This window comes from Ictalurus furcatus, chromosome 6 (assembly GCF_023375685.1).
Source record: "Ictalurus furcatus strain D&B chromosome 6, Billie_1.0, whole genome shotgun sequence".
Lineage (NCBI taxonomy): Eukaryota > Metazoa > Chordata > Actinopteri > Siluriformes > Ictaluridae > Ictalurus > Ictalurus furcatus.
The window spans coordinates 27,016,885-27,025,100 of NC_071260.1; the positions used below are offsets into that span (position 1 = coordinate 27,016,885).

General features: G+C 38.4%; 1 protein-coding gene across 7 annotated transcripts in view; it reads right to left on the reverse strand.

Moving 5' to 3' along the window:
- tns1b (tensin 1b) overlaps nucleotides 1–8,216 on the reverse strand; it is a 265,947-nt gene that overhangs the window by 199,582 nt on the left and 58,149 nt on the right. The window lies entirely within an intron of this gene.

The window sequence follows — 8,216 nt, forward strand, 5'->3', positions numbered from 1 at the left end:
AACTTCATAATGATGATGGAGTTATGCAGATGCACACAGTCATGGGTAAACCAGGAGTATAGAAGTGGACTAGGCACCCAGTGCTGTGGGATGCCAGTGTTCAGATGCTTGATCGGATTAAGATCTGGGGCATTTTGGAAGTCAAGTCAACACCTTAAACTCTTTGTCATGTTCATCAAACCATTCCTGAACAATTTTTGCATGGTGGCAGGACGCATTATCCTGTTGAAAGACGCCACTGCCATTAGAGAATACCATTGCCATGAATGGGTGTACTTGGTCTGCAACAATGTCACAAGTACAGTACAGTAGCTCTTCTGTGGGTTCAGACCAGATGAGATAGCCTTTGCTCCCCACACACATCAATAAGCCCTGTGCACAGATGACCCTGTCACCGGTTCACCAGTTGGGCCACAGATCCTTTGCCCATTGTTCTTGCTTCCAACACATCAACGTCAAGAACTGACTTTTCACTTGCTGCCTAATGTATCCCTCCTCTTGACAGGTGCCATTGAAACAAGATAACCAATGTTATTCACATCACCTCTCAGTGGTTTTAATGTTATGGCTGATTGATGTATAAGTTTAACTTTAGCTTACTTGCTTGCTAGCTAGCGATCACAGATTCTCTAACGATCGTGGAACAAATAACAAGAAATAAACAAAAATGTTTCATGTTTATCAATAGCTATGTATATTGACTGAAACTGTTTGTCTGAGATGTTAAAACACATGCCACATAACACTAATGTATGTGACATGTCTGAAAGTTAGACTTCTACCTAAAGCTAGTCAATCAAGCAATAACATGAAAGTCAATGCAAGATATTATTAAAACCTCCTATTAATTATAAAGAAATGTATTAATTAAGGCCAACAACCAGAATAAGAAATTTATACATATAATACAGTACATATAACTACCATCCCAAACATCGTAGTGAATGCTGATTAACTGCATTAGCTTGTTTTTTAGGTTGTGCAGACAAATTCTACCATAATTTAACAACAGATATTTTTAAAAGGCATATACAGTTGTTATCACCACATACAGTTTAATTGGGTTATGGTGAAACAGGGTGTACATCGAGGGATCAAGCCCAGAAACACAGAGGCATATAAATAGTAATACTCAGAACACACAGTTTCCCTGTGGTGTTTAGCCACAAAGAGGGAGGAGAAAGCCAGTATGTTGAAAACATAGAGCATACACTTACATCACACACATTAAAATACACACACACACACACACACAGCAAATGAGGCATAGTATATGCTGCAGGAAACAAATTAGGAAAAAAACAGCATTCTGGGACTAACCTTAATAAAATCTACTCCACTCCACCCCTCTGTCTATAACAGGAAACAGCATTTACAGAACACCACACCACACCTCCCGAGGGAAGCTGTTACTTCCAAGAGGTCACCGTGAATGGCCAACTCAGAGGTGGCAGCTTTAATGATATGTATTTCTGATGTTTGTAAAACCCATTATCTGATAACTGCAAGGGCATTTTAGGTGAATGCCAATGGAAAAACTAATGAGAGTGATTACAGAAAGACAGCTGTGTACTTTGTGTGGCAGTAAATATCATCTTTTGTGTATACTGTAGTAAATGTGACATCACACCTCCACCTCGCCTCCTGGGAAAGTAAGTGAGTGTCTGGGTGACCTGCCTGCTACAGAGAAAACAGAAAACTAAACAACTGCAACCCTTTAAGCAAACACTTAAACACACGCCCAAAACATATTTCACCAAGCTCCCACTGGATAGCATAGGAGGTCTGCTCAAAACCACTATCTAATCACAGTATAATTCCTTACAGAAAACATACTGAACAACATATACAGCATGTCTAATTGCAGCAACAGTGTATTATCCTTCTTCCCGTAACTGTTGTGAGAATAAAGCTGTTGAATGAATTCTTGGTCAGGACTCAAACACATTTCACCATAGCAGGAAATAAATAAATAAAAAAAGCTGATCAAATTCTGTTTATAAATGTTTATTTGCAATTCAAGCATGGGCCTCTTTGTTCAGAGTGGGCCTATGAGAAGCTGCTGTTTCTCGTTAGCTCTGAGGTGGGCACAAGACGGGCCTTAGAAGGGGGAGCAAAGCCCAAAGCGTGTGAACTCTTCAGAGGATTAGATATTTTTTCCCCTCCTGCAGAGATCTGCACACACAATTATCATCCCACAGCAGGAGAACAGCAGAGGACAGACCATAGTACCAGGCTGTGTCACGAAAACCAAAGACATGATCCTTTATTATAACAAAGATTATATTTTACTGTAAAGTTGGTCATAAACTGTCATTTAACCTCTTAAACTTTGAACTTATTATTCGGTTATTCACCATAAAGCTTTTCAGTAATAATTTGTGAATACAAGTAAATAGTGTTAGGTATGTGAAAAGTAAAAACTGATGTATCTGTATTTAGTCCATGTTACGTTTTGTAGGCAAGAGGTAAAGGGATTATTTAGGCATTTCACAAATGTTAAGAAAAAACAAAACAAAAAAAAAACCTCTTAAAAACACAGTAATACCTAAACTGTCTTGTTTGTGTTGCACACTAGACACCCGCAGTCAGTGGACATGGCATCTTTGACCAGTGGAAATTCTGTTTTAATACATATCACTGGTAATAAAAAAAAGTGAAATAATTGTGCATTTTTGTGATTAAAAATAATTCAAATGAAAAATGCTATTAAAAATGGCAGCAGCTTTCGAACGAATGACTAACAATATAATTTTGAACATTCCTGGGGGGGCTGGGGGGTATTATGGTGGCTTAGTAGTTAGCACATTTGCCTTGCACCTCCAGGGTTGGGGGTTCAATTCCCAACCCTGCCCTATGTGCGTGGAGTTTGCAGGTTCTCCCCATGCTTCAGGGGTTTTTCCAGGTACTCTGGTTTCCTCCCCAGTACAAATTAGCATGCGGCTGATTGGCATCTATAAATTGTTCATAGTGTGTGAATGGCCGTGTGTGCGTGTGTGTGTGCGATTGTTCCCTGTGATGGGTAGGCACCCTGTCCAGGGTCCTTGTGCCCCAAGACCCTGAGACACTCCAGAATCCCACACAACCCTGTGTGGGATAAGCAGTACAGAAAATGGATGGATGGATGGATGGACAGATGGATTGATCTTCACTCAGAAGAATGGATTTCACACTTGTCTGAGTATGTACTGAGTACTCATTTTTACATGTATGGATTTCATACCCTTAGAATTAAGAACATAATGCACCATTATTTTTTACCTTCCATAATTATTAGTTGATTTGAATCATAACAGAGCAGCCTGAAGTACTAATTATGCAGTAAAAAAAGACATTTTGTATAAGCACCATGAGTACATTTCTAGTCCATTCACCTTGATCCCTGATTATTCTATGTAAAAAGTAATTACCTTCCTATCTAGAAGCATGACATAAAGAAAACACAGAGTGTCATGTATTAGAGAAGGAACTCTAAAGGACAGTTCCCAGCAGCCACTGCATTATAGTCATATGACCACCTGCACCTGAATCACATTTCTGTTAATGAACACTCATGTATATAGCCACTGCTTGCACTGCATTCCTTGTCTTACGTTTGTCTTTCTTTGCCTTTGTCTTTGTCTCCATGTTTTGAGCTTTAGTTTATGTTTAATCTTTGCCACAGTGTTTTGCCTTATAGTCATAGTGTCTTTGTGTTTTGTTTGGTTATTTATTAAATTTTATAACTCTGCACTTGCATCCATCTCAACCTCCAAGCGTGACACAGAGGAACAGTGTCTTTGGTAAAACTGTAGAATGATGAGGCACAAGTTGTTTCCCACATGATTTTTCAGGATATATTCAAAATATATTGTGAATAAGTAGTTTTTTATGTACTGCAATTGAACACATTACTGAATACATACTAGGAAGGTGTATTTAGTATCCAGGATTGAAAAATCAATACTTTTTCCAGAGTATTCAGACCAGCCCTGTTCAGTAACTAAATGAATAGGAAAGGTATGTAGAAAGTCAGTACCCACCAGCATGTCCTGGGAGTTGAAAGCAATTTAAAGCAAATACACATAATGGTTCTAATCTGGGACTTTTTTCTTTAGGAACATGCTTTTTCAATAGGATTCATTTCTCTTGGAATTTCTGGAACGCAGTTCACCATGTGAGAGTAATGAGGGTGCTTTCAAATAGCAAAATGAAAGTGTTGCTTATCTGCAAGATAAGATCTTTGCTAATCCAAAAATCCTGAAATCAAGAGGTGAGACACACAACATTTGCGATATGATTAAATGAAATAAGAAGATTTCCGCTACATTAACTAACATCACATCAACCTGATATAGCCAATGATTTGGTGACTGTATCAGCCATTGATTTGCTTTTATTACAACAATACCTCCATCTTGTGGCCAGAGACCCTTGGCCTATAGACTTCTAGCTGTTTATACAGTGCTACACATCCACTAATACTGTGCATGCATCCAAGTAAAGCTATACTCTCAGTAATATACAATTTTAAGTTAAGATATATACAGATGTGAGGGAAAATACACATATTATCAACCTACAAATAAAATAGCAATGTTTACATGAGCTTTCTTTGTGAAAGTTAGTCACAATATCAGTGTGGCATCATCCTACTAGTAAATTCTTCATCTTAAAGCATATTATATGGTAATTGTAATTAAGAAAGTGGGGGAAACTAAATCCAGATATGTCAGTTGGTCCTGGGAGTTTAAGGGGTTAATAGCACAAAAAAGTGAAAGACTGGAATAAGGAATTCAGCCTTTAGTCTTCTTTCTCACAGTTTACTGATTGGTATTCATCACCCAATCTCTTTAAGCTATGTATACACACCACTGCTGTCTGCATATTCATGAGTCCTCAGCCAAAGTTAGAGACAAGAGTGAACGTCAAAAGTCAAAAAATCCCACACTTCTGTCTCAGAAAGTCGTGTTTGCGCAGACACGTGAATGGCTCTATCAAAATAGTCAGTGTGTGTGTGTGTGTGTGTGTGTGTGTGTGTGTGTGTGGAGTCACTGACTTAACTGTGATCAGAAAAGCATCTAACCAGCTGCTTTCACCAACTGTCATTCAGACACTCCCAACATCAGATTTCACAGCTACTGATTCATTAACATTAGCACACATACACACACACACACACACACACACACAAACAAAATGGCACCATGTGAAAGGATTCTCCAGGCCTCCACACATATTATCAAACTTCTCCAACTAAAAAGAAGTGATCTGCTAGGGTTATTTTACTCATTTACACTTTTGCAATTATAGAATTTTATGCACAGCCTAGCTTTCAGTTCCAGCATCATTATATGGCTAATCTCAGGAGAGGTTTTAGCATTCTTGTCATGATTGATATGACTTGACAATCCATGTTATTCAAAGAAGTAAAGTTTATTTTCTGTCGTAGCTATTGGAATTTATTTAGAATTTCATTTCTCAGAAGAATGACGGCACAGATGTTTGCAGTTTTTAAATGAAGGTTCTGTTATAATTTGCCACAGGTATTAAGTCACAAAGTGCAGATGTTAAAATAAAACAAAGACCAGACCTGAAATCTCTTGAAGTTGATTTTACAAAGTGGGTTAGGTATAACCTTTTGATGTTTTGTGTTACCATGTTGGAAAAACAAAAGGGATAAAATTCTGGAAAGTCTTCTAAAGTCTTCTAAAGTTCACCCAAAATATTGTAATTATGAAGCCAAACCACAATATCTCAGGTTATCAGATAGAACTTAGTGCAAACCGTTGTATACCCTCAGGACCATATGAATACAAAGAAATGTATGTCTCTCTTTCCCAATGTAATCTAATCATTCCCTAATAACCTGTCAACCCAGCCTTCACGTTATAATTGTGTCTCCAATCTGCTTCATACTGTATCATCAGAACAGCTTTTGGATCCTCTCGGTCGAAATTACATGACATGTCTGTTCTTTTTTTTTTTTTTTGATCATAGAATTTTTATTGGAAATTTGCATTTTACACATTATAACACCACACCCAACAACCCCAACAAAACAACCACAGAAAGGGGGAAACAAAAGACAATAACAAACAAACATTCAAAGAAAAACACACACACAAAAACAAAAAGGTAAGATAAATAGTATTTACCGTCTACCTTTCCTCAATCCACCTCCAGGGTGCGTACATCATTGAAGTAGGTAATAAATTGTTGCCATTTTCCCAAAAATGAGTCACCCCTGCCTCTGATGTTGTACTTGATTTTTAAAAAGAACATTAAGTCTTTAAGCCAGACTGCTATAGAGGGGGGTTGTGGAGAGGTCCAAGACAACAATATTCTGCGCCGAGCAAGTAACGATGCAAAGGCCACAACACTAGCTTGTTTATGGTTCAGAGGCTGACGCTGAGATGAAACACCAAAGATGGCAATTAAAGGACAGACATCCAATTTGATTTTAAGAACGTCGGACATAGTTTCAAAGAAAGAGTTCCAAAAGTTCTGCAGTTTGGGACAGAGTGCAAACATATGACTGAGGTTACAGTGCGAAAGTTTTCATTTTTCACACATGTCAGGAACATTGGGATATATTTTAGACAATTTACTCCTAGAGAGGTGAGCTCTGTGGACCACTTTAAATTGTGTGGAACTAAGTCTAGCACAGGACGTGGTGGTACGTATATTATCAAACGCTCTGCCCCAGTAATCATCCTCAAGCTTCAGGCCCAATTCCTCTTCCCAAGCACTAATGGTTTTGATATTGTAAAAATCGTCCTGTGATCAGATCGTTGCATATATCCGTGAGATAATGCCACCCTTATGAGGATTCAGCTTGAACACCTCTTCCCATGCAGACTTTGTAGGTAAGGAGGGAAAACCAGTGAATAGGGAGGAGACACAATGCCTAATTTGAAAGAAACGGAATAGGTGAGACGGAGGCAGACTGAATGACGAGGACAACTCAGAAAAGTTTGCAAACACATTATTAATGAAAAGATCCTCAAAGCATTTCAGACCCTTCTTTTCCCACAAAGAGAATGTGGAATCTATAAAGGAGGGGGGAAAGAGGTGGTTATTACATATTTGTGCCATGGCTGAGACCAAGATAGATTTAAAATGATGGCGAAACTGTTTAAAAATTTTTAGAGAGGTACATACTATGGGATTATCTGTGTGTTGTGAAAGGGCTATAGGAAGGGAGGAGAACACCATAGCAGGGAGGGAGGTTGAAATACAAGACTTTGCTTCTAAGTGGCACCATGGAAGAGAGGGGGCCTGCACCCAGAGCACCAGTTTCTGAATATTAGCCGCCCAGTAATAATACATGAAATTGGGCAGTGAGAGGCCACCACTTAGTCGACTCTTTTGAAGTGAAAATTTGGAAACCCTGGGAGTTTTTCCTGCCCATATGAAAGAGGAGATTAATTGGTCTATATTCTTGAAGAAAGATTTGGGTAAAAACAAAGGGATGGACGGGAAAAGGTAGAGGAATTTTGGAAGAATGTTCACTTTTACCGTGTTTATTCTACCAAGAGGGGATAATGGTAGAGCTGCCCATCTTTGAAAGGCTGAATTCTTGTATGAAATTAAGGGTGTAAAATTCGCCGCCATTAATTCAGAATAGGAATGGTTGGCATTAACTCCGAGATATTTGAATTTTGAATCCTCCAAATGAAAAGGTATTTCAGTCTGTTTTATCTTTTGGCCAGATTCGTTTATGGGTAAGCATTCACTCGTTTGTAGATTCAGTTTATACCCTGAAAATTTACCAAAGTCATTTAATACGCGTATTATCTCTGGAATAGATGCAATTGGATCTGTAACGTAAAGTAGTAAGTCGTCAGCATACAGGGCTATTTTATGTTCAATTCCTTTGCGAATTATACCCTGAAATACAGGAAGAGTTCTAAGCATTATCGAGAGAGGATCAATCGCTATGGCAAAAAGTAAGGGAGACAGAGGACATCCCTGGTGTGTACCCCATGACAAAGTAAAATAGTCAGATTTAGCATCGTTGGTATATATGGAAGCTTGCGGTTCCACATATAATAAACGGATCCGTGGTATCAGTCCATCCCCAAAGCCAAACCTCTTTAGCACTATAAAAAGATATTCCCATTCTATCCTATCAAACACCTTTTCTGCGTCCAAAGAGATGACCACTTCAGAAGAGTCGCTGTTTTGTTTTGAATACAAAATACTAAGTAGAGTACAAATATTAGAAAAGGAAT